Raw genomic sequence first — 24,024 nt, forward strand, 5'->3', positions numbered from 1 at the left:
GCTGAACCTATGGAGGAATTTGGCCCATCCCTCCCCACAGTGGGAACAGGAAACATCCTTACCAAAGCAGACGTATCCCAGGCAAGCATAACCACCCTTGCTGGAACAACGCATGGCTTTTTCTGTGCCTTAACCACGCATGTGCTAAACTACATATATGTGTGGTTAAGGAACAGAAAAAGCCATGTGGTGTCTGGAGGGGACGTAGAGGATGCAGTGAGGTAAGTGGGGCAATCGGGCAATTTTTCTTTGTTAAGGGGTGGGGGTCTGGCTTTTTTTTATGGTTTAGGGTGGGGGCGGGTTATTTTTTTTAGGGGTGGGAGTGGGGGTGTTGTTTTTTTTTTTAATTTAGGGCTTAGGGTGGGGTAGTTTATTTTTAAAGGGATGGGGAAGGTTTAAGGAACGGTGGGAGGAGGGAGGAGAGTAGAGGAAGGATCAGGAGAGGACACAATGAGGTAAGTGGGGTTGGGGCAGGGTTGGTAGGTAGTTTTTAGCAGTGGGGTGGATTTAGGGCTTAGGGTGGGTGGGAGGTGTTGGAGCAGTTTTGTTTAGGGCTCAGGGCGGGCCGGGGTAATTAAGTTTTTGGGGGCAGGGTGGGGGGGGCTGGGGTAGTTTTTTAAGGCTTAAGGTGGGTGGGGGGTTGGGGTAGTTTACTTATTTGGTGGGTGTTGGGGTAGTTTAGTTTTTAGGGGCAGGGGTGGAGGAGTTGGGATGGTTTCTTTTTTAGGGCTCAGGCAGGTGGGGGTCGGGTAGTTTAGGTATTAGGAGTGGGGGTAGTTTTGGGTCTCAGGGCGAGTGGGGTGGTTGCATGACAGAACCACGTATGCCGTTTTGCATGTCGTTTCCAAACATGCCTTTACTAGGCATGCTTTTACAACAAAATTTGTTGTAAAGGCATGTGTGCTAAAGGCATGCGTGGAAACAATGCAGTCAAGGTTCCGACTGCGTTTTTAAGGCATGTGTTGATATGTCATGTGTGGTTCCATCATATAACCAGAGGGGACAATTTGCGCTAGTTGACGCATAGTAGCTGTTAATCCTCCCTTGCAAAAGATATGCCCTGTACAACAAGTAAATGTTAATAAGTTTAAACCTAGCATTCCTAGTGGCCTTGAGGATGCGTTCTAGGATATTTTCCCATCCCCTTTCAGGAACAGTGATACCAGAGTCGCCGACCCATCGGGCCCTCAGAGCAGTCAAGGAGAGCAACAGGTCTCCTAGCAACCTTTTATAGAAGCAGGTGACACCTTTGACGGTTCCGGAGGAGCTAACTAGGTATTGGCGGCATGCCGCTGGCTCCGCTATGCCTTCTCTCCAATGCATGCGAACAGCTACTGTTACTACTCTATGTAGGAGAAAGTGACCCAGAGTTAAGTCATGCCTCAGATAGAATTCTTCAAATGGGAGGAACTCATCTGCCTCAAAGAGGGCCCAAACCTTCGTTGCACTCGCTACCGCCCACTCTGTCAGTCCCCACCAGTCTCCGTCGTGCTGGAATGCCATCAAGAATTTTATCGGGATGGTGGGAGAGTATGGTATTCATGCCTGCGTCTTCTGCAAGCACCTAGTCCAGCAATGGCTCAAGACCTGGTACTCTGTGGTGTCTACGCTGTGGCCCGGAAGTTGGGAGCGACCCAAAGAAGTACAAAAATTGGTGGAGGGCAACCATTTTCAGCAATGCCGCCTGCCCCGCTACGGATAGCAGCAGTGTACTCCAGAAATCAACACTGGCCCGGAGGACACGTGAGGCTTTTCCTGTATTGCCCTCCAATACATCTGCATGGCTGAGTGAAATGTGTACTACTAGATAGAGGAGACAGTTGGGCTCCAACTGCAGTGTCCCCAGACCCTCCAGAGGCACCCTGAATGGCAGAGTTGGGAATAAGAAGAATTTAAACCAATGAACTCGCCAGCGCTAACAGGGAGCCAAATCACTCCAGTAACTCCCAAGCCTTTGCCAGAGCAATCCCCGCATCCTGTAGGAGAAGTAATAGGCCTTCCGTGGATAACACGATATGGTGGACCTCGTTACCCACTGTTATGCCCCGGTATATAGTTCCAATCCTAGCATAGCAAGCCAGCGGCTCCATGACCAGAGCAAATAGCAGGGGAGACGGGGCAGCCCTGTCAGGTACTCTCTGTGATACTACATCCAGTTCTAACCCCAGCCGAGGGTTCTGTATACAGAAGAAAGATCCAAAGCACAAAGTCGCGCCGGAACCCCAAGTGCAATATCATCCCATATAAGCCCACTAAATGCTATCAAAGCCCTTCTCTACATCTAAAGCAAAAGTTACAGCTTCTGCTCTATTGTACGTAGTAGCCCCCAGGATCAAGAAGAGCCTGCGAATGTTGAGTGCCGTATTATGTCCCGAAATGAAACCTGCCTGGCCTCAATGTATAAAAGCGGGCATGTGGAGAAGGAGGTGCATTGCCAGGATCTTGCTTAATACTTTATAAACAGTATTCAGCATCAACAGTGGTCGGTAGGGCTTTGTCATGTGCTGCCTTCCTTGGCTTAAGTAAGGGCATGATGAGGGCTTCACAGGTTGGTTGTGGCTATCTTGAACAAGTCTACTGGTTTGGGAGCTAGGATATCTGCGTAGGTGCTATAGAACCCGATCGGCAGGCCATCAATGCCTGGTGCCTTGTTCTGAGTCAAAGTTTTAATGACAGCGCAGACCTCCTGAATTGTGAGGTCCCCACCCAGATCAGCAACCTCACCAGATGAGAGCTGAGGAAGTGTCAGAGGTGACAGAAAAGCCTCAAAATCCACGTTGGTATCTTCCACCATGCTGTGATAGAGGGTTGAATAGTAGCCATATAATTCTACAATCACAGAACCTCGTTTGGCTGGGTTCACCAACCATGACAGTAGTGACCCGGTGTGATCCCTCTCTGCATGTCTGTGCATCATATAGTTCCTATAGTCAAAACAACAAAGCCGTTCCACATTTGCAGCCACGTTTTCCTTGGCATCGAATAATTCAGCCTGTAGCTCTGGGTGCCCTGCTCTGTGCTGTTCACAGGTATGCACTGGGGCTTTGGAGGACAAAACCTCCTGTAGCAGAGTCCGTCAGACCCTTATAGATTCCGAAATGCATTGGCCTCTAAGTAAGACTAAAGTTTGTGTGTTATGCACCAAAGTCAAAGCAACCTAGTCCGCTCAGGCAAAGCTTTGCAATACTGCAGCAGCACAGTCCACTCAGGCACAACTTCATGATCTCACAGCGGCACAGTCCACTCAAGGACGATGTCACAGCGGCATAGTACACTCAGACAGAACTTTGCAATGTCGCAGCAGCACAGTATACTTGGGCATAACTTTCCAATGCAGCTGCAGTGTCAGCAGCTTGCCAGGAGAGGCTGCACTCTGATTCCTGGAACACGCAGATCACTCTTCATCCTTGGTGGATGCATCCTCAAACTTTGAGTTCAGCTGCTTATGAGTCATTGCCCTTCCTGCAGGGTTGGCATGCTTCTTCCCTTTCCCAGCAGGCATTGTATCCTCCAGATACCTTGGGACAGGGTGGCCGGTTCATCCTTCCAAATATGACTCCAGGTAATGTCCCCTCATATCTGGAAAGAGAACTGTTAGACAGAGTGGCTTCCACTTTTATATAGCTGCAGTAAATGGGGATGAGGATTCTCCGTCTTCTAGAACCGGTTGTGGTCGGTTATTCTTTCATTATGCCTCTCCAGGTTGTTCTCTAGACAAAGACTTTGCACAGAAGGATGCTCCTAACAGCAGAGTAGTCGCCAGCATGACGTATCCACCACAGAGGCACAAAGAGGTGTGAGTGATCAGGAAATGGGAAACAACTGGACTCAAAATAGGACCCTTTACACTCTGACCGACAGATGCTGCTGTCCAGCCCTTCACTTCCACCATCTCACAAATGGCAGCCTTCACAAAGACCAATGTGCAGCCCCTCTCAGCAAAAGGACATAATTAAATTTTAAATAGAGCATGGTTTCCTCTTTCCCTAATTCGAAGTCTAGGTCTGCTCTCTCCAGCTTCAGGAATGTTTCCATCACACATCCACTGTTTGGGAAAGCAACTTAACATCCATCTTGTGCACAGGAACAGAATCCACAAGCCCCCATTACTATGGCTCACTGGTACACACAATATATGTACCACACTGGCCACCCATGCATAACATACACTTGGGATGTTAGAACTAGGATCAGGGTTAGTGAAATGGAACATGCTGTTGGCAGAAAAATAAGAAGTGGGTGATGTGCTATTGTGCACCTGGCAGACTTTTAACATAAAAATAAACTTTAGTTTTGACTTTCTGCCTTATTCTTGGGGGATACACAGCCCAGAGAGTGAGAGGTTAGGGATGGCCTTTATAATGCAAATAGGAAAATCTCACTGGTAATGGACTAACATTGAAACTCCTTTGGGGTGGGGGGTGGGGGGCTATGCTAAACATACATTGTTTTCCAGAACAATGCAAGCAGCAAAGACACTACGAAAGGAAAAATAATGTGCTGGTACCACCCTCCCTGAGCTTCTGCTGTGACCTTTTGTCTGCAGGGGCTGTTCCACGATGGCCACCAGTGCTCCGTCACCCTACATTGGAATGAGTAGTGTTATAAAAGAATTAATTAAAAAAAAAATTGGTACTATTTGGTAAATTATTTAGACAGACACTTCTGACATTCTTTCAGTGACCTTCGCTTAGCTGCATTGGCGTCCAAGTGTTGATCTCCAGAAAGCTCCTAGGATGAAAGTCCATTACAAGGATGTACATTAAAATTAGGCCTGTGTTTTAGACCCAGCTGGAAATGAAAATAAAAAAGCCCCTTCACTGCCTGCAGGTTGCTGCTGGGAACTGAAATCAAGGAACGTGGGGGCGGTGCTGAATGTGTGCGGTGTTTGCAAATTACATTGGGATGAATTCAGCTGATTTCACTTGGGACAGCTGGAAGGCGAAAACGAATCAATAATCAGTGCGGGATCTGATTGAATCCCTACCATTTCCTGCACTGCTGACCACCCTTGCTCAAACAAGTCATGTTAATCCTATACCCAGTGTTGGAAAGTAAGGGGAACCCACAGGCAAGGCTGAACTGGCCATACCGGGCATCAGGCATTTCCCCGGGAGGCTAGATTTGGGGGAGGGGGCGCTTTTGTTACTGAAGGCTAGTTTTGTGGCAATGATGCAGTTTTAAAAGCACTGCACAGTTTCTCGTATATCTGACAGTTTTCAGGCAACAATAAAAGTGCCAAGATAACTCTGGTGATTAATGTACCTGCTGGAGAGAGAGAGAATTTTGTCTAGTGGCAGTTTTGACTAATCTAAGATAACGCAGAGGGTTAACATGCCTGCTGCAATGAATGTGTACTATGCAGATCACAGAACTGCATTTTATGTGGATAGCTCCGTGGGTTAGTGCTTTTGTCACAAAGATCCTTTTGTTACTTGCAGTTCATGAGTTACAATCATAATCCAGCACAGTGAGCTATAAACTGTCATCGAACAGCTGCATGCAAACTGCATGGGACAGGTTAGAAAGTTATGTTTTCTTGTTGGTCTTTGATTATCCTAATTCTGGAATAAAAGGTTTATTTTGGGTAGAAATAAATTGGTATTAGTAAAGCCAACCCTATCCACTGTGTGACATTCTGAATCATAAGTTTATGCTTCCCCAGACCGAGCACTCTTAAAAAAAATGTCTACCAGTATGGGTGACATTTGAACCTACATGCAGTCCCCTTTGTTTTATGTACTCTTTTCTCTACACATGTATGATTCATTGTCTCAGTATGTGCATGTAATGTAAAGTGCTCCAACACCCTGCACTGGTAAGAAATGCGCTATAAAACAAATGAGACACATGTGATAGAGGGACTATGGAGAGACGAGAGGCACTGTTAGAGGGTGATGGTGAGGGAATTATTAAAGAACCACAATAAAGGTTGCTGTATCCTGGTTCATTGTAAAGTCATCATTTACTATGCTTTAAAACAAATACATTTGAATATATAATGAAAAATGTGTTGTAGAATGCACTGTTTTTGGCATCCCCACCCCACCACCACCACAAGCCCTATTGCAGTGTCAGGTTTGCTCGCTTGTAACGTATTAGGGGTGGGGGGCTAATCTGACAAAATTTGCAAGGCTGCTTTAGGTTCTCAGAGTGGCCCTGCCCAATGGGTTCATGTTGTGACAGCTATTTCCTAGGGAAACCTGCTAAATTATTCCTAATATCATTTTCCAACAGCAGGACATATTTCAGCAGCATCTGTACATTGCCTGTATTCCAGATGGAGTTGAAACCGGCAGGCGGTGAGGGACCATTCTTCTTTTCTCTTTCAGCAGGGCCCAGAGCAAAGACCTGATTTAAAGGGCAATCATCTCTCCTTTTGTTCAAGTATCAACCTGGCTGGGAGCCATCTGGCCACCTAGGTCAATGGAATGGAATCGAAAGAAACAAAGGTGCACAGCTTATCACTTCACAAGTACTTAAGAGGGGGCACGTTTGTGACTTTGTTCAACTCCCTATGTGAGCGATATGCCTGCACTGTAAGAATACAAGATATATCTGTCTATATTAGTAATTATACAATTATTTATTAAAATGGGGCTTAATATTTTTTTTATTTCATTCTTTTACAACACTACTCAGTACAGGAAATGTTACCCAAGCCAATGAGTGTTATAAGGTGTAGGAATCACATATCATCCATACTTCTAGACATTCCGGCCCTCATTACGACCCTGGCGGTTGGTGATAAAGTGGCGGTAATACCACCAACAGGCTGGAGGTGAGTACTGCCAAATTATGACCATGGAAGTGATATCTCCGAAAGACAGCCAATGTACCACACCGACCGCCAGGATGGAAACAACAGCCACCACTGCCATCAAAAGCCTGGCGGAAACAGAATATAAAGGTCTCCCCATTGGAGACACCATATTCACTAGGGATAGCCCTTGCCGGCAGCAGTAGAGCAAATCAAAAGGTAAACTGGGCACAGAAGGCACCCTCCACTCTACCTAAGTTCCCAATATGCAGATCCGATGAGGATTAATAAATGTTGATCCCCAAGTTTTGAAATTTTGCCAATACACAATTCAGTCTAGGGTCCAACTAGATAGGGAAAAACACAGGATTTGGTCCAGTTCAGTCGGAGACCTGAAGACCTGAAATCACAGTGAAGTATATGAGGAGTTGAGAATTGGTGTATAGATCAGAGCTGGCATCCTGTATGTACAAGAGAATATAATCGGCATAGGGAGACACAGCGTGGATAGTGTTGTGAATCAGTATACCCAAATGTGTTCCAAGAAGGCGCAGGCGATGCGCCAGAAGTTCCATTGGGATGGCGTATACTGAGAGTGAGAAAGGGCAGCCTTGGCGTGTGTCCCCTTCTATGGCCCAGAAGGCAGAGTTAGAATTCCCAGCCTTTACTCTACTGGATTATAGTACAATATCCATATATATTTACGCCTATACAGACCTATCTTGAACAATCACAGAACTTTGTACATATACTCTCAATGTAGGGAGTCAAAAGCGTTTTCTAAGTCAAGCATGATGCATGTGACAAAGGGGAACAAATCTGCCCATTCCTCTTTGTCATGCCATAACCTTCTGAGGTTAGGAAAGGTATTGCAACCTAATATGAAGCCTGATCAAGTCGTGGAGCTCCAGCAACAATCTGCAGGTCAGGATTTTATAATCTGTGATCAGGTAAGAGAGTGGGCGTTAAGAAGTCAGATAGGATGGCTGTTTATGTAGTTTTAGCATTGTGGCAATAAGGGTCTCGCTCATAGCAGAAGAAAAGGAATTCTGAAGCAAAGATGGTCACATATAAAAGACACCAATTTGGGTACCAGTGGTTCAGCAAATAAATTGAATTCTGCTGGTATGCCATTGGACGCTACAGTTTCCCCACGTGGTAGTTCTCTCAGAATCAATATGATCTATTGAGAAGAAATGTGAATATCTATGGAGAGACAGGTGAGGACAGGACACAGTGTTCCAACTTGAGAATAGAGGATTCGTGTTGTACAATGTCCCTAGTTAAGGTCTAACAGTCACTGTAATCTTGATAAATAAACCTCTTGTAACTACTTTAAATGTTTCTCATTCAGTTGAGAGGGATGAGGAAGTTCTGCCATTCTCCTGAAAGAATGAATCTATTTAATCAAGGACCATTTGACAAATTGCATCTTGCAACATGAGTGTAGGGATCTAGGCAAGGGTCCTGCCCCCAAACCATAACCATGGCTAAATGATTCTGAGTGGACAGGGTCCTAGGTTGGAAGGAGATCAATGTCACCAGAGTACGTATAGATTGTGAACAGACAAACCTGTTGAGGCGTAAATGCATACTGTGGATGGGAGAGTAAAAAGAGGAGTACTCATGGCTATTTGGGTATCAAAAGTGCCATGTGTCGTCCAAGTTCCATTATACCAATCACTTAAAGTTGAGTTTCATTCGAAAGCACTGGGGATTATGGAAGCGCCGGGATAGATCTATCCAAGTGAGTACCTAGGACATAGCTGAAATCACCTCTGATAATCCAAGAGGCACTGGGCCAGTCTGCTAAAAAAGTTGACAAACTATTCCAGAAAGTCAGTTGCTCAATGTATGGAAGATAAACCACCCCCCAGATTTAGAGGTTTACCAACAGACGTCCTTTCACCAATATGAAACAATCCTCAGAATCAGACTTTACCACTTCCATCAAGAACAATACACCCGCCCTGATCCACAGTACAACCCCCTGGGCATAGGCAGAGAAACCCATGTCATAAACCTGGCACGACATTTTTGGCAGTAATTTGGAGACTTCCATGGATGTTAAGTAGGTCTTCTGTGAAAAGAAAAGCTGGGGTTTCCATTGAGCCAGGGCCACATGTACCTTGTTATGTTTTTGTTGGATGTTCACACCCCTGACATGCCATGAAATCAGATTTAAACTTTCTTACAATTATTTTACATTTTATATCTACATGCTTTAAATAGAAAAATGAACATAGTTTTATTGAAGTGCATAGATGTTTTATTTTTAACCACAGTTCTTAAAGTTTGCAATCATAAAACATATATATTGTTTGCATATACATTTTAGTGAGTTTGTAAATATACATTTACATATATATTAACATTTTGTCACAAACGCGTTAAATTTTCAATATATTTTATGGATTATATTTATATTAAGGAATATTGTAAATAAATGATTTAGCATTTTAACAGTATTGTAATATATATTTACATTCTACAACTATATTTTACAAAGCTTATACATATATCTACATTTTTTTATAAATTGTTTGCATTTTTAGGAAGGGAATCCATTATTTGTATTTATTTACTCAATTGAGTTACATAGTAAAAAAAGAGATGTTTTCATTTCTTTTATTCTGTCATATTATTTACGTCTTGTTTTAGCCTGTTTTTTTTGTTTATTATGATTCTTTTAGGTTATAGTTAGTGTGGGTTTCACTTTTTCTTAAGGTGTATGGATTGGGCCTAAACTTATTTATTGCATATCTATATTAAATGTTCTATAGTATGTTAGATTTTAACTAGTATGTAATTATTATTATTGTTAAAACCATACAAATATGGGGGATTGCAGTTTGTTGCCAAACGGTATTGGTTGATGCTTACAATCAGTCCAGGCTGCTAGGAATTTGGATACTTTGATTTGTGCCAAACTGGATTTTCTTTGCCAGGCTGGATCTTCTCTGAAATAGTATTCACTGTGTTAGACTGCTGCAGAGAGTTTTTCCCTAATTCTCTTTTCCAAAAAAGTGCCTGTGACCAGTGCTTTCCTCCAATTACATATTGGCTGGGAAAGGGATCAGTGCTATTTAATAATGCTATTAGATCATCTACAAGGTGTACAATGTGCTTTCCATACACCTATACAAAAATAATGGTCCTGATGATCTCCTCATGTCCAAGTCATGCAACCCTTATGCCCCTCTTAAGACCAGCTCAGTTTGTGTCAATTGAAAGGTGACAAAAGTCCTTGTTTGACAGAGTTGCAGATCTTCTAGTAGGGGAAATGTGGCTAAACGAAAGGGATCTGGCTAGCTATCTTCCCACATACACAGAGACCAGTGGTTTCAGCAGTCATACAAACACACATGCTTTCATTCAGATAGCATGGAAGACATAGAAGACAAGTACCCCCGGTTGCATTATACTGACCAGGCTTTACCCTGTGGGAGGTGGTAGGCTATTCCTCAATGGGGCAACAGGTAGAGGCATAGATCCAGACAAGAATCATGCCCCACCAATGTAGTGAGCATCATTACCAGGAAAGAGGAGATAGTCACCCTTACAAAGGGAGGTGCTCTTTGGGTGCCACCTTGACACAAGCAGAGCTATTGGTTCTCTTGTTAGTTAAGCTGGAGAATCTCTAATGGGCTCACATAAATGCTGAAAAATGCATAAAGCCAGATAAAACAGGTACAATGGCAAGGTGGCTTAGCTTTACAAAGTTCTGGTGAATACTATCAGTTTTTCGCTCATGAGTGAATGACTTTCACTTTGGCTGTATTCATAGAGAAGAGAATTGACCTGGGTGCTCTTTTCCTCGCACTGTCTTGTCATGGAGCCTGTGAAGTGCTCATCAACTTGAAAGTTGGATTGAACACAGGATCTCTGTGGCCATTTGATGTCTTGATTGCAGTCACTATATCCCTGCAGTGTGCTGGAATGATTGATTGGGATAGCCATGGTTGAAAGGTGCTAATGTTTGTGTGATGCTGGTGCCTCTGACAGGAGTCAGAGTTTTGGCATACATGTCACTGTGCATGCATGACACAGCCGCCATTGTTATGGGAGTGTACCACCTCCACATTTCTCTCAACTTTATTCAAAGATTTTTTTACCAGGTCTTAGCTTCTTGCACACTCTTATCTATACAACTGGTTGCCCTGCACATTCTTAAGGTTCTATGTAGACAGGGACATCCATGAAAGATGCAAACCTGTCACTTCCCATTCAATCCATCAATCATGGAATTTGTAAAGTGCCCTACACACCCGCGAGGGTCTCAAGGCTCTGGGGCGGGAGGAGGAAGCTTCTACTGCTCGAACAGCCATTTCTTGAGAAGTCTCCTGAAGGTAAGTCGGTCCTTAGTCTGACGCAGGTGGGTTGGAAGAGTGTTCCACGTCTTGGCAGTGAGGTGGGAGAACGATCTGCCACCGGTGGTTGCTCTGCGGATGCTTGGGACGGTGGCGAGGGCAAGGTCGGCGGAACAAAGCTGTCGAGTCGGTGTGTAGAAGGAGAGCCGTCTGTTGAGGTATTCTGGTCTGCTGTTGTGCAGTGCCTTGTGAGTGTGGTTGAGGAGTTTGAACGTGATTCTCTTGTTGATGGGGAGCCAGTGTAAGTCTCTCAGGTGGGCTGTGATGTGGCAGGGGATGTCCAGGATGAGGCCTGCAGAGGAGTTCTGGATGCGTTGCAGTCTTTTCTGGAGTTTGGCCATGGTTCCTGCGTAGAGGGCATTGCCGTAGACCAGTTTGCTGCTAAAGAGGGCTTGGGCGACTGTTCTTCTGGTTTCAGTGGGGATCCATTTGTAGATCTTCCGAAGCATGCTGAGGGTGATGAAGCAGGAGGAGGAGATGGCGTTGACTTGCTGGGTCATAGATAGTGAAGAGCCCAGGATGAATCCCAGGTTGCGTGCGTGGTCGGTGGGTGTTGATGCAGTTCCTAGTGTGGCATGCCACCAGCAGTCGTCCCATGTGGAAGGGGGAGCCAAAGATGAGGACTACAGTCTTTTCGGAATTCAGTTTCAGGCAGCTGTTCTTCGTCCATTCGGCAATGGCCTTCATTCCTTCGTGGAGGTTGGTCTTGGCGGTGGCAGGGTCCTTGGTGAGGGAGAGGATCAGCTGGGTGTCATGGGCATATGAGATGATGTTCAGGTTGTGAGAGCGGGTGATGGTAGCGAGCGGACGCATGTAGACGTTGAAGAGGGTTGGGCTGAAGGACGAACCCTGGGGTATGCCGCAGATGATTTTGGTGGCTTCAGAGCAGAATGGAGGGAGGCAGAATGTTAGAAATGGGGTCTTTGGTTGGCAGTCAGGTTACCCCCGTCCAAGCAAGGACCCTCACTCTAGTCAGGATAAAAGAGAATCACCCTCAGCTAACCCCCGCTCAACTCCTTGGTAGCTTGGTACGAGAAGCAGGCTTAACTTCAGAGTGCTAGGTGTAAAGTATTTGTACCAACACACAGTAATTCAATGAAAACACTTCAAAACGACACAACACAGGTTTAGAAAAATAGAGAATATGTATCTAAACAAAACGACAAAAATCCACAATACACAAGTCAAGTTATCAATTAAAAAGCAAAAAGAGTCTTCATGTAGTTTTAAACACAACGCTGACGCTGTTAGCGTGAAAATGTACTTGGGTGCGTCAAAAATAACCCCGCACGGGCGAGTGTGTGTCAAGAAGGGCTTGCGATGCGTCTATTTCACTCACATGCGAGACCTTGCATCGTTTCTCCTTCAGTCGAGTCGGCGTGTGTCATTTCTTCTCTCTTCAGGAGAGTGATGCGTCGATTCAGTCCGCACTCTTGGGTCCGGGCAGGCCTCGTGTTGTTTTTGCACACCCAGCGATGGTTGCACCAGTAATTCAGCCGCACTATGATCTGAAAACCACGCAGCGCGGGTTGCGATCTCACCAGCCTCAGTCAACGATACTGCGCATCGTTTCTCCAGCTGCGGGCGTCGATGTTCCGGTTGCATTGCAGGCAAGCGTCGATTTTCAGCCGCAAACCCAATGGCGTGTCGATTTTCAGCCACAGAGCAGAGGTGCATCGATCTTTTTCCAGCACGGCGGTCGGTGCGTGGATTTCTCACTCTTGGCCTGCCAGCTTCTTCTTTCAGGGTCCCACGAACTGGAGGGGCACCACTTGGCAGAGTAGGAGTCTCAGCAGAGGTTCCAGGTACTGGCAGAGAGAAGTCTTTGCTGTCCCTGAGACTTCAACAACAGGAGGAAAGCTCTAAATCAAGCCCTTGGAGAGTTCTTTACAAGAAGGAAGGCAACACAAAGTCCAGTCTTTGTCCTCTAGCACAGGCAGAAGCAGCAACTGCAGGAGGGCTCCACAAAGCACAGTCACAGGCAGGGAAGCTCTTCTCTCCAGGCAGAGGTTCCTCTTGGTTTCCAGAAGTGTTCTAAAGTCTGTGGTTTGGGGTGCCCTTCTTAAACCCATTTTGCCCTTTGAAGTAGGCTTACTTCAAAGGAAAGTCTCTCTTGTTTGTGAAATCCTGCCTTGCCCAGGCCAGGCCCCAGAAACACACCAGGGGGTTGGAGACTGCATTGTGGGGCACAGCCCTTTCAGGTGTAAGTGAGCACTCCTCCCCTCCCTCCTAGCACAGATGGCTCATAAGGAAATGCAGACTACACTCCAGCTGCCTTTGGTCACTGTCTAGTGAGAGGTGCAACCAGCCCAACTGTCAAACTGAACCAGACGGGGAATCCACAAAAAAGCAGATTCAAAGAAATGGTTTAAGCAAGAAAATGCTCACTTTCTAAAAGTGACATTTTCATACTAAAATATGTATTTTAAAATTGTGAGCTCAGAGACCCCAAACTCCATATGTCTATCCGCTCCTAAAGGGAATCTACACTTCAATCATATTTAAAGGTAGCCCCCATGTTAACTTATGAGAGGGACAGGCCTTGCAACAGTGAAAAACGAATTTAGCAGTATTTCACTGTCAGGACATATAAAACACATTACTATGTGTCCTACCTTGACCATACACTGCACCATGCCCTTGGGTCTACCTAGAGCCTACCTTAGGGGTGTCTTATATGTAAGAAAAGGGAAGGTTTAGGCCTGGCAAGTGGGTACACGTGCCAAGTCGAATTTACAGTTTAAAACTGCACACACAGACACTGCAGTGGCAGGTCTGACCCATGTTTACAGAGCTACTAATGTGGGTGGTACAACCAGTGCTACAGGCCCCCTAGTAGTATCTGATTTACAGGCCCTGGGCACCTCTAGTGCACTGTACTAGGGACTTACCAGCAAATCAAATATGCCAATCATGGAAGAACCAATTACATACATATTTTGTATAGGAGCACTTGCACTTTAGCACTGGTTAGCAGTGGTAAAGTGCCCAGAGTAACAAAAACAGCAAAAACAAAGTCCAGCACACATCAACAACCTGGAAAACAGAGGCAAAAAGTTTAGGGAGACCACGCCAAGGATGAAAAGTGTAACACAGACTCTCTGAGTTCTGCTGGTGAGGAAGGATTTGATCCAGTCCAGGGCCCTGTCGTGGATTCCTGCATTGTTGAGGTGTGTGCGTAGGGTTTGGTGGCAGGCGGTCTCGAACGCGACTTAGCGTTCCAGGAGGACAATGGCAGCAGTTTCACCGTTGTCCAGTATGGTCCTGATGTCGTTGGTGGTGGCGATGAGGACAGTTTTGGTGCTGTGGTTGCTGCGTAATCCGGATTGGGATGGGTCCAGAGTGTTGTTCTCCTCGTAGAAACGGGTCAGTTGTTTGTTGACTATTTCCTCTATGACATTTGCCGGGAAGGGGAGCAGGGAGATGGGCCTGAAGTTCTCGAGGTCCTTTGGGTTCGCCTTGGGCTTCTTGAGGAGGGCATTGATCTCAGCGTGTTTCCAGCTCTCCGGGGAGGCAGTCTCAAAGGAACTGTTGATGATCTTCCGGTTTTGGGGTGCGATGACAGAGTTTGCTTTGTTGAAGATGTGGTGAGGGCTGGGGTCGGATGGTGAGCCGGAGAGGATGGTGTTCATGATTTCGATGGTGTCGTTGACGTGAGTCCAGGAGAGCAGGAGGCTGGTGGGTGGTGAGTCTGTGGTGTCGGTGGTTGACGGGGGGTCTGAGTACTGAAGCAGTCATAGATGTTTGCGATCTTGCGGTAGAAAAAGGTGGCTAGGGAGTCGCAGAGGTCTTGTGATGGTGGGATGTCATTGACGTTGGAGCCGGGGTTGGAGAGCTCCTTCACGATGTTGAAGAGCTCCTTGTGGCTGTGTGCGTTGTTGTTGATGCGTTCTTTGAAGGTGGTTCGGATGAGTTGGTGGTGTCTGCGGATGGCGTTCTTGAAGGCTGTGTGGTTGTCCAGTGTCTGATCTTGGTGCCACTTCTTTTCGAGTCTTTGGCATGTTTGCTTAGATTCTTGGAGGTCGGCTGTGAACCAGAAGGTCTTTCTGTCGATGCGTCTGTTGGAAGGATTCTTGATCGGGGCAAGAGTGTTGGCACAGTCGTCGATCCATTGCCTGAGTTTGCGGGCTGCTGTGTCAGTGGCGTCAATAGGTTGGTTCCGGGAGAGGGTAGTGATCAGTTGGTCTTCAGTGCCCTTGTTCCATCTGCGGTGGGAGATCCGTTGCAGGTGAATGTGTGTTGTGGGTTACTTGAAGGAGAAGTGGATGCAGCAGTGGTCGGTCCAGTAGAGTTCGGTTGTGTGGCTGAAGAGATGTGTTTGCTGGCAGAGAAAATGGGGTTGAGCGTGTGTCCTGCGGAGTGGGTGGGTGTTGTGACGAGCTGCTTGAGTTCGAGGTTGGCGAGGTTGTTGAGCAGGGTGGTAGAGTTGTTGTCATTGGTGTTCTTGAGGTGGAAGTTCAAGTTCCCAAGAAGTATGTAGTCTGTGGATGCGAGAGCATGCGTGCTGATGATGTCGGTGATGGAGTCGCTGAACTGCTGTCGAGGGCCATTGCTTCATCTTAACAATATTCACAAAGGACTCCCCCTTCTCAATGCCTTGAATTCACATGGACACTGTTTCAGACTTTCTGGTTACTGCATGTCTAGGGGGGCAGAAATGGCCTAAAATAAATTTGCCCCCCTGGGAGCGACCCTTGCCCAAGGGGTCGCTCCCCTCATGCCAGTTTCCTTTTGTGAAAGAAATCCCTGGTGTCTAGTGGGCATTTCAAAAGCCGGATTGCTTTACAATCTGGCTCTTGAAATGCTCAGAGAGACTTCAAAAGGAAGGAAATTATTTTCCTTCCCTTTGAAGCCTCTCCGGCCTCCTCCACATGATCAAAAGAGAAAGCTGAGCTTCCAGCACAATGGGAGGAGGCCTCTGTGACAATCAGGCGCGCAATCGCGCGCGGACATCACAGGGGGGGTTGGGGTGGAAGGGAAAGGGCTTCCCCTTCCATCCCTGCCTTAGTGGGGTGGGGGGGGGAACCCCACAGAGGGAGCGCCAGGACGTAATGGTTACGTCCTGGGCACACGAGCACTGTGCCTCAGGACGTAACCATACGTCCTGGGCACAGAAGGGGTTATGGACAGACCACTTTGCGCTCGCCCATAACTAGCCTAGGGCAGTATACAAGTCAACCTCTGTGCCTTCCGTGTTTCTTTCTCGCAGCGTCTGAAAGATATGGCAGGCGCTACCCTGTTATCTGTCTCAAGGGAGCCTAACAACTAGACCATGCGATTGCGGTTGTCATCTTGGAATAGTCTAATTCACTAAGGTAAAAGGAATGCCTAGAAGGGCTGCATTGATTCTAAATGTCTTGATAAAGTTATTTGCCACTGCCTCTAGCTAAAAACACAGGTTGTCATGTGAGTGAATGTGTCAATAGTCCACTTATTCATGCCCCTGGTAATTAACCCATTCCTGAAGGGGCGTGTAACTCCCTATCTTGAGATTGATATATATCAGTTTGGCCCTTAATTTGTAATAAAACCCATCTTACGTTATTCATTGATTTCTGTTTCCTAAACTCCCAAATGGGCTACACTGTAAACTGAACTGTTTGATTGATATTAACTTCCTTTTACCTCTCAGAACTAGAAAAGGTTAATTGTGTGAGAAATGGTAAAACCGGCCCAGTGCTCCAGCAAGAGTCCGTTATCAACAATGATTACAAGATTACAATTATTAGCAACTTGAAAGGGGTAAGTGCACAGGGATTCAGGCAACCAAAGCAAAGACCAATCAGAAGATTTACCAAACACCAGGACTCCAGTTTTGTCCGAATTAAATTTTAATGAACTGGTGTTCATCCAGTCAGCAACCACAATAAGAAAACTTCTAAAATGATCCTTGATGGATTTAGAGCTGCACTCCAGTGCAGAACAATCTGTGTATCACCTACATAAGAGTAAAATTCAAAGGCAAAAGAAGCAATTAGGTCAACAAGAGGGGCCACATATAGCTTAAAAAAATCAGTGGCTCAGAGCACAGTCTTGTGGGACCCCACAAGTTAATCTTTAAAAGGAAAACTGAAAGGAGGAAAGTTGGACCATCTGTGACCTGGGGCAAAGTAAGGAGGTCCTCAGAGTCTAAGATCATATAAATGTAATTGCCGATGGCAGTCAACATGGTCTTGGTACAGATGAAATCCTTACTGAAAGGTGTTGAATGAGGAATTATTTTCAATCTGTTGTGATAGCCAAAGTTTAACACAGCTGTCCATTATCTTCATTATCACAGTAAGAAGAGGGACATGGTGATAACTATCAAGGATCCCATGGCCCAATGAGGCCTTTTTAGAAGAAGAACCACAAAAGCCCTTTTACAAAAATATCCTGGCCCATTGCTAAAGACTGTTTGCAAATATATGTTATCACAGGAGCTACTGAGGAAGCAGTAGTCTTAAATATCTGATGGAGAGCTGAAATTATAGCATGCATCTCAGCTAACATGGAATCATGTGATACTGGAATTAAAATCAACCAAGGTAGCAGCAATGTCTTGACAGTCCCAGGAAAAGAAGAAAAAGTGGGGGACCCTGGAATGAAGGAAGGCAGAAGATAGGCCATATTATCATTGAAAAAGTCTGCTAGATCTGAGCAAAGTTTTGAGAGGGAGAGGGCCTATAAGTACTGGCCTCACACTTAACTAGATATCTGTAAGCTGCAAACAATTTTTAGTAGGGGTTTTGGCTAATAAATATGACAGTTACTTGATAAGTGCTAATATTGACAAGGTCCTGTCATGCACAGAAATGGACCAAGCTATGTCCTGCCGTATGAGGGATCAAGTCAAAAGCCAAACAAGCATTTAAAAGCTCAGTAATGTTAGCATCGGAGTCCATATCTATACGGATGTTAACCACTTCGCTGCCAAAATTCTGAATTCAGCAAGGGGTCACTTGTGTAGATCCTACAAGGTTTTCCTACAAAAAATAACAGCTGAAAAAAAAAAATATTTAAATTGATGTAAACAAACAGCCATTTTCTCCACGTTTTACTCTGTAACTTCTTCCTGCCATGTCAGATTTTCGAAAGCAATATCCTGTTACGTCTGCTGGACTCTTCTAGTTGCAGGGATATATAGGGCTTGTAGGTTCATCAAGAACTGTAGGTACCCAGAGCCAATAAAGGAGCCGCTCCTTGCAATGGGTTTTCATTGTATACCGGGTATACAGCAATTCATTCGGTGAAATATAAAGTGCGGAAAATAGGTATCACGGAGAACTTTATATTTCCAAAATGAGCACAAGATATGGTGTTGAGAAGCAGTGGTTATTTTCACATTTCTGAATTCTGGGGTCCCCATACTAGCATGTGAATTACAGGGCATTTCTCAAAGAAACGTCTTTATATGATTTCTGTAATGGACAGGGGCGAAGCCAAAATCATGCTATTCCAATCCCCCCACTGATAGTGAGTCAAGCCATCACAATCAAGATAAGATCTTATCTGATGGACCAGTTAAAACTTTGTGGTTTTCATAAATTTTCGTCTAGACTCCTTCAGACGTTTCATGTCATAGCATCTACACTGATTCTCCTCCAAGTCTACATCCGCTCTCTTCCTTTTTACTCCCTGGCTTGCTTTCACCCTCCTGTACACCTTAAAAACACAACTAGAGATACTGCACAAAGGGCAATTATCACCAGTGGTCTCAAAATGGAACCTACTGCTCCACTTCCCAGGTTTTCAAACCATTTTCCAACTGCAGCAAACACACTTCCAATTGCTTCCGAGGCACCTGTTGCTTTCAACTCCTTCAAATTTGTCTTTAGATCAGTAATGTTCATAAGATACTTTCTCAAGTCCTTACTCTTATCAGGGATGTAGGTGCAGCATTGCTGGACCATTAACATCCGACAGACTCTACCTTCTTTTGCGAGAAGGATGTCTAACGCAAGTCTGTGTTGCAAAACCATGGATCTTATGGCTACCATTTCAGTATCTACATGTAATAAAGATCCTGCAGTACTAGTGTGCAACTTGCCTACTACAGTAGGCAACGTTCTAATCTTCATATCATTCAGTATGACCCCCTACAGACGGAATAATTGCAGCGAAAATATCCCCTACAATTTCACCAGCACTAGCTCCCCATTTGGGTCTGAAATTTTGTTCCGACAAAGGATCATCAAAATGGTCCACATGATAAATCTGGGGAAAAACTATACCTAAACAGCATGTACCATACCATTTCTTGGGCAATGTGACCTAGGTATATTTTCCACAAATAAAAATGAAGTTGAGGAATCACAGGATTGTTTCCATCTAAAATAATTCAAAATGTCCTCTAACTTTAAAGATGTGGTCGTACTAACTCTTTCCCATGAATAGAAAGTCATATTCATTCTGGTCAGTTTGGACACACAATTTCCCCTTATGTTGCCAATCTAAAGCTAATGTGGCTTGACATCCTGCAGTTTGATAATCAATTTCTTCTTTAGTTCACTTAGGTACTCTAGTTATATTTGTTGCTTTAACTTTCACCTCACTCCTTCTTTCTTCTTCCACGTTTAAACATTTCTTCTCGACATCTGTCAATTTGCAAGCTAAATTATGTCTATGAGCATTGGCAATATCTAGTGTCATGATAGGTGAAAAATATCTTTTGGCTGTATCAGTGATTCTAGCATAAGAATGTCTGTTCAAATGTTTAAACAAGGGACTCCTGAAAGTACTAAATCATAATTTGACAAATTATATTGAAAGTGACCCAGTCCATAGAAAAGGCTCAGCAAAAGACTACAAGTGACACCATACATTAAATGTATGTGGTGATAGGTGATACCTTCTGCAATTGATGTAGGTAACTGTATGCAGACATAACCGTCCCTCGCATTCATATTGTCAACATATTCATAAAACAGTTTAGTATAAGCATTTAAAGAATAATCTCACCTAGATAGATCTATATGTAGGTCTTTGTCATCAAGCGAGTACAGGCTATTATCAGCATGGTGTGAAGATTTGGAGTTAGCTTTGGGCTTATCCTCCACTGAACTAGGTGTAGGTGGATATAATCCTGCAAGCAAAACAACTAATAGAACAACTACAACAAATACCTATAGCTCCTGGGGTTAGAGTTAGTTTCCATTACTTCTCTAAAATCAGACTGTCAAGTGGAATATAGCAGCAGCAGCAGAGTATTCTCTTTCCATTGCCTTCTGTGCAAAATGCAAAACAAAGTTCACATGAATGTGATGAAATGTATTTACAAAATCTTCGTAAGACTTCCTTAGCCCTACCCCATGTTCTTTTAAATGACACTTTAACGCTGCTTCAGCTGCCTCTGTACTCTTTGTAATTCCCTAACAAAGCCAATGCAAATGTTTCCAATAAATACAGAGTTCAAATTCACTGCTAATCACATGCATAATGAAATGTCGCAGTCTGTTTAATTGTAACGCAAAGTCAAAATGCAGTTCAAGCTAAATGTTCAGTTCAAAGGAGTTCTATTGGATCTGCACTGCTGTCCCAAAATTCCTAGAACTCTGTCTGTCATTGGCAGCAAAGTATATCCATTCCGGTGAAGAGTACCTTTGATATGGTACTCCAACACTTTTTTATCTCATGAGTGTAAGACGTTCACATTCTCCAACACTCAAATCAGAATCCTCCATGTCCTTCAAGTTTGCAGTACACATTCCTCAGGCAGGCTCAGTCTATTTCTTGCCTCCTGGGCCAACAGCCTCCAGCTCCCACTCGTATTCTCACAGCACTAGGTCCTTTGTCAGGGTCTGAATCTGACTCATTCACCACCACAGGACTAGACTCTCTTGTATCAATTTTAGCTGTTGACTCATCCGTACCCCCTCAGACCGAACATGTGCTGTTTCAGGCTCCTCCCGATCACCGACAGCTTGGCTAACCTGATCCTGCTGTCTCTCTTTCTCAGCCTGCACTTCTGGGAGAAGTGCTGTCACATCATCAAGAGGACATTCAACTCTGTGAGTATGGGAGACATGAGTCTAGATGGGGAACCCTACACAGCAGTAGTTGTCACCAGAATCACTTGGTAATGCCCACAGTAACAAGGCTCTAGGCATGTTTTCCTCACATGCTTTTTCAACAAGACCCAGTCACGGGGACTGAGGTAACAGCACTGCTCCAGCTATGGTGGGGCTGTGGCTGCTCTAACTTGATGAGACAGAGAATGCACCACCTCAGCCGGTCCTTTGCAGTAATCAAGATTCATTTAATTTGTAATGTTAACAAGCGCATTTGCCGATACAGCTGGCAGTTTCACTGCTCTGCCCTTGATTGTCTAATGGGTGGACAACCCTGTCCTTTGATCTGGGACACTGTGAAAGACTCATCAGCACAAGAGGCAAAGCCTCAAGCCACTTCAAAGATGTTGAAGCACACTTTTGCCAGTCTGGATTTCAGTGTGCCATTCACTTGTTCCAGTAAGTTTCAGGTCGATGACTGCAATGCAGTATTTTAGGCTCCACTTGTAATGCTGCACATTACAATTTCAGGACCTCATTGTTGAAATGGGTCCCTCGGTCTAACTCTAGAGAAGTCGGGATACCAAACCTGGGAATAAGTTCCCTCAACAACAATTTTGCTACTGTTAGATTGTCATTTCTTCTTGTTCAGTAAGCTTCAACCCAACATGAGAAGATGCACACAGCTACCAGGACATATCTCAGCCCACTGCACACAGACATCTCGATGAAGTCAAACTGCATCCTGTTGAAGGGACCTCCTGATCTTTCTATATGGCTAAGTATTACTGCAGTTCTTTTTCTTACATTGTTCCTACAACAACACATCTGTGACCCAACACTTCAGCCATCAATCTGAATCTAGGGTTAAACCCAGAATGTCTAAACAGTTGTACCATAGCATCTCTCCTTACATGAGCAGGACCGTGGAAATGTCCAGCTACTGGGGGCAACAGACTATTTGGCAACAGAGGTCCTCCATATCGTGAAACCCAAATGTCATCATCTTTCTTGGCACAACCTGCTCTGACCCAACGTTGCTGTTCTGCCTCTGACTCTTCTTCCTGAAGCCTCTTTACCTCCTCCCATGTGTCAGCAGTTGTTAACAAAAGGCTCCCTCATTCATATACTCCTCAGTAAGGGTACAGAATTGATGGGCACAAAACTTTACGACCTCGACAGAGTACCTCTTATGCACTGTTACATAGTCATCTCCACTGCGGTGTGCAGGAAATTTCACCACCACAACTTGGGCAGGCATTTGCAACGCTTGAAGAAGTTTCCTCACTTGCTCACTCTTTCTTATTGGGGACCATGAAGTCATGAATCCCCTTTGGGACCATAACTGTCCGAAGTCATACATAGCACCAAAGCCATACTGACTATCAGTGAAAATTGTCCCTTTCAGCTGGTCTGAAAAACGTCAGGTTCTGGTAAGAGCAATCAATTCAGCCAGTTGTGTGGAGAATACTCCTTGAAGCCAGGAAGTTTTAACCACTCTGGAAACTGTACAAACTGCGTAGGCATCACTCTAGTTTCCTCCATGGTCTCGCAACACAAGCATCCACAAACAGTGGAAAATCAGATTCAGTTGATGGCTCTTCATGTTATCTGATCTTGCCTTGGTGCATAGTTCAGTGACATCGAGGCAGTCATGCTCCACTTCACCATGGTCATTATTGGGAAATGGCAATAAAGCAGCAGGATTCAAAACAGCACAAATCTTCAGTGTGACATTCTCCATTTCAAAGATGATTTGCTCATACTTAGTGAAGCAGCTGTTTGTTAAATGCTGTGTTCGAGTTCCGGTTAACAATATTTCAGCGGAGTAGGGAACAAAGACAGTCAATGGATGACCCATCACAATACTTTCACACCTTTCTGTACGGACACCTGTTGCTGCCATTGCTTTAAGTCATCTTTGCCCGCCACACCACCCTAGTTTGGACCCAGCCATATGCAAATCAGTCTCGACTCTGTTCCCCATGGAAACAGTCCAGCCCGTACTGCAAAGCCAGGTCGTCCCTGGACCAGAAACAAGCATCATGGGCCTAGTTTTGGGGCATCACCCCTCATCAGCAAGGCTAGCTTGAATCTAGAGGCGCAGTGAGCCCAAGACCCACGTCTGGGCATACCCTTCCCACTTAGGGTGACAAAAGCAAAAAAGAACAGATGATGAATGGAATGCTGAACAATGCAAACATTCACCCCAAGTCACACAGCTCTAGGTTTAATCCATCGTTTTTTTGTACACCACTCCACCCCAGTTTGGACCTGGCCATTTGCAAATCAGTCTTGACCCTACTCCCCATGGGAACGGTCTAGCCCAAACTACCAGGAGAGGTCATCCCTGGACCTGAAACAAGCATACTGGGACTGGTTTCAGGGTATCCCCCCTCATCAACCAGGCGAGCTTGAAAGCAGTGGCGTAGTGAGCATGGGATCCACGTCTGGGCATACCCTTACCTCTTAGGATGGCAAAAGCAAGAAAGAACAGATAATGGACAGAGTGGTGAACAATGCAAACATTCACCCCCAGTCACAGAGATCTGGATTTAAGCCATTGTTTTGTTGCCCCCCACACCAACGAAGTTTGAACCCAGCCATATGCAAATCAGCTTTGAGCCTGTTCCCCAGAACAGTCCAGCCCAAACTGCCAGGCCATGTTTGTTTTGTTCACCACTCCGTCCATCATCTGTTCTTTCTAGCATTTGTTGCCCTAAGTTGTTGCCCTAAGTGGGAAGGGTATGCCCAGGCATGAGTCACATGCTTACTTCACCACTGCAAGCAAGTCTGGCTGATGAGGGGTGATACCCCGAAACCGGTCCTAGGATGCTCGTTTCTGATCCAGGAAGGGCCTGGTTTGGCAGTTCGGGCTCGACTGTTCCCATGGGGAAAAGGGTCA

General features: G+C 45.1%; 1 protein-coding gene across 1 annotated transcript in view; it reads right to left on the reverse strand.

The window, feature by feature from the left end:
• MYZAP (myocardial zonula adherens protein) overlaps positions 1 to 24,024 on the reverse strand; it is a 584,270-nt gene that overhangs the window by 84,952 nt on the left and 475,294 nt on the right. The window lies entirely within an intron of this gene.

The sequence above is a fragment of the Pleurodeles waltl genome, chromosome 3_1, assembly GCF_031143425.1.
Source record: "Pleurodeles waltl isolate 20211129_DDA chromosome 3_1, aPleWal1.hap1.20221129, whole genome shotgun sequence".
Taxonomy (NCBI): domain Eukaryota; kingdom Metazoa; phylum Chordata; class Amphibia; order Caudata; family Salamandridae; genus Pleurodeles; species Pleurodeles waltl.